Below are 11965 nucleotides of genomic sequence, written 5' to 3'. Positions count from 1 at the left end.
CGCAGTATCAGCTTTACACCTTTCTTGCTGAGCACCACAGTTGGCATCACGAATCAACTACCTATAAACTTTACACAGCTACATCTCACTCATTGTTACAATGGACGCCAAGGGCCATGGACCGGGTCACCGCCACCGTGACATGTCCCTCTGAAACTCCAACCCAGTACCGAGTAAGTGAGAGTAATCCCACAGCCCTTGGGGTGACCCAGTTTTGGCATCACAAACAGGATTACGAAGCCTGGTGGCACCGGGTCCTGTGTGCCAAAGATTTGATTGATTTGAGAAATACTTAACCTGAAATGTGCAAAGGAATTGATTTATTGAACTGTGACTTTGACTGTAAAGATGGCCGCCATGGCGGTGAAGTAAGGTGTGCCTTCGTGGGCGGCACCCAAGAAAGAGCGTGAAACGACATGAACCTCCCCTGCTTGTACTTCTATGCTACTGCGTCATGGCCGACCCAGAGAGGGGTCCGGATCTTAGCCTGGTATGGCGGCAAAGGAAAAAGACACCGCCCCTCGGGGGTGGAGAGAAGCTCCATGGCGGGAAAAGGAGCAGAAGAGAAGAGAGAGCACCAGGAAGACGCCATGGTGAGCGGTGAGAGGATGCATGCTGGGCGCGGGGTGGAAGCTGGAGGCTCCCCCGGCCAGGAAGATAGAGGCTCCAACCTGTAAGAAAAAGTCCTACTGAGAGCTGGAAGAGTCGGGAAGAAGTTCCACAGACGATCTCTTATCAAGCTGAGGTTGAAGGTTTATTCGGAGATACACAGCAAGACAGATACAGAATAACAGAGGAGTTGGAATATGCGGGCAAAAACAGGAATTCAGACAGGCAGAGATTTGCTAGGAGGTCTGGCGATGGTAAGGCTCTGTGCCCTGGCCATGGTGAGGCACAGTGGCATGATGGCGATGGAATGGCCCCGATCGACAGTAACAGGGGCTTCTTATACATTATCAGAACAAAGAAAGCTGCATTTTGCCGCAGAGGGCATTAACATTATAATTCTAAGGCGTTTTCATGGTAATCTACAGAAACGTGGTTTAGAAAAGAGAATATAATGACATAATACGAAGATATTAATTAACATTTCTTCAAGCAACACTAAAACCCATAAGTCATTGGTATCTATGGCTACTGTCCTAAAATCTTATCATTGTCTCCAGTCTAGGTCCCTAAATTCTTACATCCTGACATTTTAACTACTCTACTCTTCGCTACCACACTATCACGTATAAGCATACTGACCATATATTTGGTAACCTGTGACCCTATTGATTGATCCAATCTTCCTCTACGCACATCGGCTGAGGTTGCTAGGAGACATGATCTCATTTTCCATCCTCCATTTAATACATTTTATCAGCTCTTTTGTAAAAGTTGAATCTTCTCTAACTTTCAACAAAATGGCTGCTAGAGACAACATGGCCGCTCAGTATATTATGACTGACCATTCTCTTACAAGTCCCCCTCTTGTACTCTATCCAGAGTACAACATACAGGACTGTAATATTCATTGGTGAATTACTGAAAATAAGAATATTGAGGTAATTCAGCACTTTATGCACGTGTGTGTGTAAGGCAAATGTCCCTAAAAATAAAACAAACACATAATAAAAAAATAATTCAAATAGTCCCGAAAAAATAAGTTGCACAAATAGTCAAGTCTTTTGGTCTTTTCAATTCTTTTGGTCTTTTTCTTCTCATTCTTTGTCTTCTGGATTTTCCTTATCTTCTCCCCCTCTCACACTATCAGAGTCCCACTGTATAGTGTGAAACATCTTCTCCTGATCATCCAATAGGTTCATGGTCCCAGGAGTCGAATATGAAAATCTTCAGCGGACCTGGAGAAAATAGAAAAAAAAAGAGTGGAGTATCAGTCCTTACCAGAAATCTCAGTAAAATAATTAAGAAGTCTATACTGATTGATATGAACCATTTTAATCACCTTTTTAGCTTGAAAATTTGAGCAAAGACTTAACCATTGTTGTTGGGATGTAAAGCACTAGTCTATCATTAACCCGTTAGTAGTACAAGCACTCCCCCTCAATGGGCAGGGACTCAAGGGAATTGAACAGAGATGAGTCTCCATCCTTCTCCTGTGCCTTTATGAGATCTTGAAGAGAACAATAAACAAGGGGGGGGCTCTCGGGGTTTTTTTTTTTTAGTAACTGCAGCGATGACTTCTTGAGGATATTTGTCATCTCCTGTGAGTGCAGCCTCCTTGGCCGCGTGATCTACATATGCATTGCCAAGGATGTGGGGGTCAGGAATCAACCTCTGGTGTCCCTTGATTTTACAGAAGGACCATAATTTTGGAAATTCTTTACCCCGTTGCTCAATTTGTTTTAGAATGTCTACATGCTGCAAGGGCTTGTTCTGAGAATCAACCATCCCCCTAAGGGCCCATACATTAAGATATAGAGTGAGTGACGACACGACATATGCGCTATCACTGAAGATATTCATTGGCTCTGGACACACGAGAATGACCTGTAGAGCTGCTTCCAACTCAGCTCTTTGAGCGGAGAAATGACCAGGGAGTTTATACTGCAGCAGCAATGGCTTAGCTGGAAACCACACAGCGAAGCCTGTGACGTAATGCCCCTCATGCCAATAGCAAGCTCCGTCAATATAGGCACAGGGGATTCCCTCTTGAAAATCTGCTCGGAAGGGAGAGGGAGTAACATTAGCCTGTTCAATTTGACAATTGTGACTTTTTCCTGCATACTGCATCATCTGGGCTAAGTGATATTTCTCACCCACCTCAACTTGTAAGTCTCTAGTCTCAAAATCAATGATCCATTGGGCCATTCTCTGTGAATTGATACCTGAAGCTTTTCCCTTCAGCAAAGTTTTTAAAGTGACATGCAGGGTTTGTAGAATTAAAGAAGCAAATCCCACTATATGCTTCACTTGATTCATAGTCCAGTGCACGCCCAGTAGGTGCTTCATGCACTGTGAATCCTTTTTCCACGGGAGTCAGCAACCTGGAGTAATAACCTAGGGAATACAACTGACTAGACACTTCTGGGCTTTCTTTGGGCCATTTTTGTAGGAGCACTGAAGAAATAGAGATATCACCGGTGTGAGTCTGAATGTAGAAAGGGTGGGAAGGGTCAGGGTTAACCAATGCAGTAGCTGCCGTAAGGGCGCGCTTCAATCCCTCAAAAGCCTGTAAGGCGGCTCCCTCTACATTAACAGGGTCAAAGTCATTATCAACATTTTTCAATAAATCATACAGTGGTTTAGCCAAATAAGCAAAATCTTCAATGAATTCTCTGGAAAAATTAATAAGACCCCAAAATTTTCTGAGTTCAGTAATATTAGTTGGTATGGGGACAGCCTGAATAGCTTTAACCCTATCATGCATGGGCTTCTTTCCTTCTGCTGAGACAGACACACCCAGAAATTTAACCTCTGATTTCATCAATTGTACTTTATCCAGACTCATTTTGAGTCCTGCATTTTGTAAAGCCTGACAAACATTTTCAAGGGTTTCTCTGTGTTCACATTCATCGACAGTTTGAATCAATAAATAATCAACATACTGCAAGACTTTGTCTCCGTAACCCAGGGGCTCTAACATCTGATCTAATGCCTGATGGAAATACACAGGAGAACTGTGAAATCCCATGGGCAACCGCGTGCGAAGCGGAGTGCAGATTCAGGTGTTAGGGGTACTGAGAAAAAGCCATTTGCAATATCCAAACAAGAAAATACCTTACAATCACTCCTCAGCTGTGACATAACTTCAGGGACAGATGCCACAAGGTGAGCAGCTGAGGGAGTGTACTTATTTACAAGTCTCAGGTCTACTACCATTCGAAAACTGCCATCTTCCTTTTTTACAGGTAGAATAGGACTGTTACATGGAGAATTACCTTTCACAACAACACCTTGTTTCTCCAATTCACTGACTGCTACCCTTATGTAAGGGATTGCGTCCTCCGGAATACGGTACTGACGCTGGAAAGGTGGCAGTTTTTCACCATCAATTTTAACCTGAGTTTGCATTAACCCACAATCAGTTTTCTTTAAGATCCACAATTCAGGGAACTTTTGCTTCAATTCATTCTTTAAAGCATCATTGTCAGTGTTTTCAACATTTTCATTAGCACCTAATCCGAAGCTAGCAATGGGTAATTTATGACTCTCCTCCTCCTCTACAGGGACAATTACAGAACAGATAGTGGCTTCTTTCTTCCGCCACAAGACTTTGTTACATAAATCAACAACAATTCCCATTGCTCCCAAAACATCCGTTCCCAAAATAGTGTACCGTAACTGTGGGTTTACCCAAAAAGCGCATCGAAGACCCCTTTGCTTCGATCCCCCTGTGTCCTGAAATTTCAGGTTTACTGGATGACTTTTTTTCTGCTTGAATACAGGAGTCCTCAAATTCTACAAAAGTGTAGTCTCAGGCAGTCCAGGGGGTGACTGCAATTTGTGTCGCGTTATTGAAACTGAGGCTCCTGTATCGATGAGGATGTCTTCCCAAGGCAGCCCCTCTATGCTCCCTCTGACATAAGGTCTACCGTCCTTGCCCAGGGAAAGGGGGGCAAGGAGGGTAAGGGGAACAGGGGGAGCACTCCATCAATCAGTGTTACCTGCCGTGGGAAGCCCGAAAAATCCATCATCCCCATCTGGGCACGGCTTCCGTCCAACAGCTGCCACCTCCGCCCCAAAGAGATCCTTAGTCAGGGTCCGGTCCTCATGTTCCCGTAGCTCCTTAATCAGCGGAGCATAGGGACGAGGAGGAGTGACCCCTCCCTGAATAGCATGGACCTCCGGGCACGGATGAGTGAAAGCTATTGGGAGCAGGAGCAGAGGGCTCCTGTGAGACTGGGTTAACCATTTGAAGAACGTTGTACTGCTGATACTGCCTAGGGTCATTCACTGCTGGATACGGAGGTCTAACTCCGAAAGGTGGTCTAGAGAACTCCCGGGTCTGTTGGGGGTTAAATGGTGCCCGGGGTTCTCGGGGTACAATCCCTGGCTCAAGGTTGGGACAAAAACGCCTAACATGTCCTAAATGTCCACGAAAATAACACAAGGGGGGACCTCTCATAGGATCCTGTGGGGGCTCTGCCGAACGGGACCTGCCCATTCTCGGCAGCTGCGCATACCCCCCCGGAACTCCTGTCCTCCCCTAATCAACAGATACACCCCGAGGTGAATGGCCTGCAAAAACATTGGACTCATCACCCTTCACCTCGGACTGCATCGTCCTAACAAAACACTTTCCTCCCAATTAGGCAAATTTTTTTATAAATTTAAGATGGATCAGGAACATTTGGTCAGGGATATTTTTCTCGGGGTTGAAGCAGCTTCACACCTAACCTAGGGTCTGCATGTGCTGGAGCTGTTGGGACAATATATCTTTCCTCAACTGTATCTGCATAAGCTGGAGCTGTTGGGACACTATATCTTGTTATGTACTACTTCACTCATTCTCCTAACTCTTCTCCAGTCTACAAGTGTATTTACATCAGCACTGTGTTTCGAAGCTGCAGTGTCCATCTGTGACATAACTGCTCTCAGCTGCTGCTGCTCGCACCCCTCCTCTCTGTGCTTCGCTGCTAGCTCCAGCATCTCGCTCAGCTGTTCTGATCTCTCCCTATACGCTGCCCCTCCCCGGGTGATCATGTTAACATATTGTTGTGTAGACTATTTATCAAGAGCCTGATCAAAGGTTATGACTGTCTTACACAAAGCCACTACTTGGCTATTAGCTTAACCTAGCGAATTTTTTCTATCTAGTTCCCTGTTCTCTGTGGTAAACCATCGCATACAATTTAACCACGTAGTTTCCACATTAACCCCCTCCAGCTGGGGTGTGCCAGCATATTTCTCTGCCTGCTTCCGTAACCACTCCATATTTACAGTGGTCTACAAGGACGAGTTTTACTCTGTCCTAGTATCAACAAATGCAATTTAAGCAAAGTTAGATACTCACACCTCTCTCGAATGGAAGACCTCCTGCCGGCTGTTTGGGGGTCGACCAGATATCAAAAGAGGTGCAGCCGTGATTCCAGCCTCACTTGTTAGCTTGCCAGGCGTCTCCCCACGCCCTTTTAAAGCTTCTTGCTACCGGGCACAAAAAAATTCTCACGTCCTTGTAGATAGCTTCTTCTTAGTTACTCATCTTTTATAGTCTTTTTCTTTGTCCGTGGTTTTCTTATAAAAAAATCGGGCAGGCGGTCTCGGAGCGATCACGAGAGGTTCTCCTTCAGGCTGGCTTACTTTGATCGGTTTCACGTGTGGCCACACGCGTTTCTTTTATTTTTTCTCTTCCTCTTCCCACCTCCAAGCCCTCATCTGCGGCTTCTTCCACAAAGGTTCTTCTGGAGGCCACTCTCCGGAGCTGCTCCTCCTGGCTGGCTCGCCACTTGTAAGAAAAAGTCCTACTGAGAGGTGGAAGAGTCGGGAAGAAGTTCCACAGACGATCTCTTATCAAGCTGAGGTTGAAGGTTTATTCGGAGATACACAGCAAGACAGATACAGAATAACAGAGGAGTTGGAATATGCGGGCAAAAACAGGAATTCAGACAGGCAGAGATTTGCTAGGAGGTCTGGCGATGGTAAGGCTCTGTGCCCTGGCCATGGTGAGGCACAGTGGCATGATGGCGATGGAATGGCCCCGATCGACAGTAACAGGGGCTTCTTATACATTATCAGAACAAAGAAAGCTGCATTTTGCCGCAGAGGGCGTTAACATTATAATTCTAAGGCGTTTTCATGGTAATCTACAGAAACGTGGTTTAGAAAAGAGAATATAATGACATAATACGAAGATATTAATTAACATTTCTTCAAGCAACACTAAAACCCATAAGTCATTGGTATCTATGGCTACTGTCCTAAAATTGTCATGTCGGACGCTGTTCACACCACAGCATCCGGCAGGCAGAGGTAGTTCCACCTCCAGCCACTATAGCCTCAGTGGCGCCGGTTTGATCTTCAGGCTCTCGGGGGTTAATCCTGCTGGAGACCAGGTTGGAAGGTTAGTCACGCCCACGGTCTTTAAATAGTCATACTGGCATATGGGCGTCGCCGATTATAGCTTGTGTTTCATACCAAGTGGTTCCGGTCTGGAGTGGAGGTGTTCAAGAGAGAGAGATTCATATCTGGTGTCGTATGATCCGTCGTTATCCTTTCTCCTTCCCATATTTGTGTTTAGTTGTGCCCTGTTCACATTACTGTTTATTCCTGTGTGTGTGCGGCGCAGTGCAGTTTAAGTTCTCCCTGTCTGTCATTATTTGTGTTGGAGCTTTGGTGGTGTGACTCCTCACTGGGTGGAGGGTGGAGGGTTAAGTGCAGGGCTGAGCAGGAGATAAGGAAAGGTCGGAGGCTCAGGCATTTGCACCTTCAGCAAAAACCCTGGGTTGAGGGTCAGACAGGGTTTCCCCTAGTAAAAGGGACACCACAGGGGCCCCGGGTATTTCAGCCTTAGTTGAACTAAGCCCCCGTGACATTATAATCGGCCCACATTTTTTCAGGAGTCCATGGATCCATTAGATTCCATAACCCGCCAGTTGGCGGCGCTGTCCATACAGGTCTCCGAGTTGAAAGGGGCAGTTCAGCAGCAGGGCCTGGTAGTAGCAAAGGTGCAAACGGCATCAGCAGGTATCAGTGCAGAGCCGAAGTTTCCGCTGCCAGAACGATTTTCAGGCGATCGCAGCAAATTTGTCGTATTTCGGGAGGCCTGCAAGTTATACTTCCGCATGCGGCCAATATCCTCAGGTAATGAGGCCCAGCGAGTAGGGCTGGTGTTGTCATTACTGAGTGGTGACCCCCAAGCATGGGCATTTTCCTTACCAGCTGACTCTGCTACATTTCATTCGGTCGATAATGTTTTTTCTGCCCTCGGGCTCATTTACGATGACCCTGACCGACTGGCTCTAGCGGAATCTAAAATCCGCGCCCTCCGCCAGGGGGAGCGCTTGGCAGAAGACTATTGTTCGGAATTTCGCCGCTGGGCTGTAGACACACAGTGGAATGACCCAGCACTGCGGAGCCAGTTTATTCATGGGGTATCAGGGAGGGTGAAACAAGCCCTCCTGATGTATGAGACTCCGGCATCATTGGAGTCTGCCATGAGTTTGGTGATACGTATTGATCGCCGTTTTCGTCAGGGGGCACAGGAGACGCTACCTCTGGGGGAAAACAGAGGTGCAGGTGTGGTTGAAGTAGATGAGTCCCCTGAACCTATGCAGATTGCTGGCGTGGCACAGGTTCAGCCTCGCGCTCCGGGATTCCGGAAGCCTGGAGCATGTTTCTACTGTGGTAAAGGAGGTCATTATGTTAACGTTTGCCCGGTACTACCTAAGAGGGTCACACCGGCGGAAAACTGTTAAGCTCAGAGGGTATGGAGGAGACCCAACTGAGCGTATGCATATCCTCCATGATGGTATCTCAATGTATGCTCCCTGCCAAGGTTATTATCGCCGGCAGAGAGCTACCTATATCAGTGTTTGTGGATAGCGGTTCCGCCACCAATCTCATAGATGAGGAGTTTGCACACACCGCCGGGTTTAAGATCGAAAAACTTCCTCACCCCATACAGGTGGTGACCATTAATGCTGTTCCCCTCCCTCAAGGGGAGATTACTGAGTTTGTGGCAGAGGTGAAACTCCACATTGGGGTCCTACATTCTGAGTCGGTTACATGTAGGGTCCTCCGTAATCTCCCAGCTCAAATGGTCCTGGGTTTTCCATGGCTGTCCAGGCACAACCCGGTAATTGATTGGAAAACTCAGGACATAGTACAATGGAGTGGTTTCTGCCAAGACAATTGCTTGGCCATATGTGTGTCCGCCGTGACGCCCAGCCTGCCGGAGGCTTTGCAGGATTTCGCGGATGTTTTCTCTGAGAAGGGTTGCTCAGAACTGCCTCCACATAGAGCCTATGACTGTGCTATTAGGTTAAAACCCGGGGCCAAATTACCTAAGGCCAGGATGTTTAATATTTCTGGTCCTGAGAGACAAGCTCTTAAAGACTACATCGCGGAGAGTCTGAGCAAAGGTCACATCCGGCCTTCGTCCTCGCCTGTAGCCGCGGGGTTTTTCTTCATTAAGAAGAAAGATGGGGGGTTACGCCCGTGTCTGGATTTCCGAGAGTTAAACCAGATTACGATCCGTGATCCCTACCCAATGCCGTTGATCCCGGATTTGTTCAACCAGGTAGCGGGGGCGAAATGGTTTTCCAAGCTGGACCTCAGGGGGGCGTATAACCTCATAAGGGTCCGTCAGGGGGATGAGTGGAAGACGGCGTTTAACACTCCTGAGGGTCATTTTGAGAGTCTGGTTATGCCGTTTGGGTTGACCACCGCGCCTGCCGTTTTCCAACATTTTATTAATGATGTATTTGCTCATGTCCTGGGGAGATTTGTGATTGTATACCTGGATGATATCCTCATTTATTCTAGCGATCGGGACACTCATTTGGAGCATGTTAGGCAGGTGTTACAGTTGCTCCGGGAGAACCAGCTCTATGCTAAGCTGGAAAAATGTTTATTTTTTGTCCAGGAGTTGCCCTTTTTGGGATATATTGTGTCCGCAGCCGGTTTTAAAATGGACACCGCTAAGGTGCAAGCGGTGTTGCAATGGGAGAGGCCGGAGAGTCTGAAAGCACTCCAGCGGTTCCTTGGGTTTGCGAATTATTATAGGAAATTTATAAAACACTTTTCGACTGTCGCCAAACCGCTCACGGACATGACAAAAAAGGGTGCCGATCTGGCGAACTGGCCTGAGGTGGCTATACGTGCATTTGAGCGTCTGAAGAATAGTTTTGCTTCAGCCCCCATTCTGGTGCAACCAGACGTGTCTAAACCTTTTGTGGTAGAGGTTGATGCGTCGGAGGTGGGAGTGGGGGCAGTACTGTCTCAAGGCTCGTCCTTGAGCGAGATGCATCCATGCGCCTACTTCTCCAAGAAGCTGTCGCCGGCCGAACGGAATTATGATATCGGCAACAGGGAGTTGTTGGCCATCAAACTGGCTTTTGAGGAATGGCGACACTTCTTGGAGGGGGCGGCTCACCAGGTCACAGTTATCACCGACCATAAGAATCTGCTCTATCTGGAGTCGGCCAAGCGTCTGTCTCCTAGGCAGGCTCGCTGGGCATTGTTTTTTACTCGTTTCAATTTTCTTGTGACGTACCGTCCCGGGGCTAAAAACACCAAGGCGGATGCTTTGTCTAGGTGTTTTCCGGGGGGAGAACCGCGGGAAGAGCCGGTACCCATCCTCCAGAAAGGGGTAGTGGTCTCGGCTCTCACGACTGAGGTAGAGGCGGAGATTGCCGAGGCCCAAGAGGAGGTACCACCAGGACTTCCCGCCAACAAATCATTTGTACCCCTGCATCTTCGGCCTAAGGTGTTGAAGGAACACCACGATTCGGTACTGGCTGGTCACCCAGGGGTGAAGGGCACCTTAGAGCTGGTATCGCGTCGTTTCTGGTGGCCCAAAATCCGGCAGGATGTGGTCTCGTACGTGGCAGCTTGCATCACGTGCGCTAGGGCTAAGTCACCCCGAACCCGTCCTGCTGGCACGCTACAGCCTCTGGGGGTACCCAATAGGCCATGGACAGAAATCTCCATGGATTTTATCACTGACTTGCCAGCCTCGGCAGGGAACACGGTCATCCTGGTGGTGGTTGACCGTTTTTCAAAGATGGCGCATTTTGTGGCGTTGTCCTCTTTGCCCAATGCTAAGACGTTGGCTCAGGTATTTGTGAAGGAGGTGGTCAGACTCCACGGAGTACCGTCTGACATAGTATCTGATAGGGGTACGCAATTTGTGGCGAGGTTTTGGAAAGCTTTTTGCTCAAGGTTGGGGATCAAGTTGTCACATTCATCGGCGTTTCATCCACAGTCTAATGGACAAACTGAGCGCATGAACCAAAATCTAGAACAGTATTTACGATGCTTTGTGTCCGACAACCAGGAGGAGTGGTCTACTTTCCTTCCTCTGGCCGAATTCGCATTAAATAATCACCGCCAAGAGTCATCAGGAGAGTCTCCATTCTTTTGTGTGTACGGTCAACATCCTCAGTTTTGTACCTTACGTCAGGGTGACTCCGGGGGTGTCCCGGAGGAGGATCAGCTAGGAGCCCAATTGTCATCAGTCTGGAGGCGGGTGAAACAGCGTTTGTTGAGCATGAGTGCCAGGTACAAACGGGTGGCTGACAGTAGACGCGTGCCAGGTCCGGACCTGTGTGTGGGTGAATGGGTGTGGTTAGCTACGAAGAACATAAAACTCAAAATCCCATCTTTAAAACTGGGTCCAAGGTTTATTGGGCCTTTTAGGATTTCTGCCATCATTAACCCAGTGGCTTATCGGTTGGAACTTCCTGCGGTGTACAGAATACATAACGTTTTTCACAGGGCTTTATTGAAAAAGGTGGTAGGCTTGGTGGACACGACGCCGATGCCACCTCCAGTCATGGTGGATGGCGAGTTAGAGTTCGAGGTCGCCAAGGTAGTGGACTCTCGAGTAGTACGCCGTACTCTTCAGTATTTGGTGCACTGGCGGGGGTATGGTCCAGAGGAGAGGTCTTGGGTTCCAGCCTCAGACATACATGCGGATCGGCTGGTCAGTTCTTTTCACCGTCGTCATCCGGACAAGCCGGGTCCTATGAGTCTTGAGGGCCCTGGGGTCCCTCGTAGAAGACGGGGTACTGTCATGTCGGACGCTGTTCACACCACAGCATCCGGCAGGCAGAGGTAGTTCCACCTCCAGCCACTATAGCCTCAGTGGCGCCGGTTTGATCTTCAGGCTCTCGGGGGTTAATCCTGCTGGAGACCAGGTTGGAAGGTTAGTCACGCCCACGGTCTTTAAATAGTCATACTGGCATATGGGCGTCGCCGATTATAGCTTGTGTTTCATACCAAGTGGTTCCGGTCTGGAGTGGAGGTGTTCAAGAGAGAGAGATTCATATCTGGTGTCGTATGATCCGTCGTTATCCTT

The 11965-nt window shown here is 48.0% G+C and overlaps 1 long non-coding RNA gene across 1 annotated transcript; it reads right to left on the bottom strand.

Annotated features, from left to right (window-relative positions):
* Positions 1 to 732: 732 nt before the first annotated feature.
* Positions 733 to 4844, bottom strand: LOC141054949 (uncharacterized). Its single transcript, XR_012221440.1, has 2 exons — positions 4611 to 4844; positions 733 to 1844 (listed from the first exon to the last, which is right to left on the bottom strand). It is a non-coding gene; the product is annotated as an uncharacterized lncRNA (long non-coding RNA).
* Positions 4845 to 11965: the final 7121 nt, after the last annotated feature.

Source organism: Dendrobates tinctorius, unplaced genomic scaffold, assembly GCF_039654945.1.
Source record: "Dendrobates tinctorius isolate UK_male_01 unplaced genomic scaffold, ASM3965494v1 ptg000181l, whole genome shotgun sequence".
Taxonomy (NCBI): domain Eukaryota; kingdom Metazoa; phylum Chordata; class Amphibia; order Anura; family Dendrobatidae; genus Dendrobates; species Dendrobates tinctorius.
Note: the sequence above shows the minus strand (reverse complement) of the source record. Positions and strands in the feature narration are given on the sequence as shown.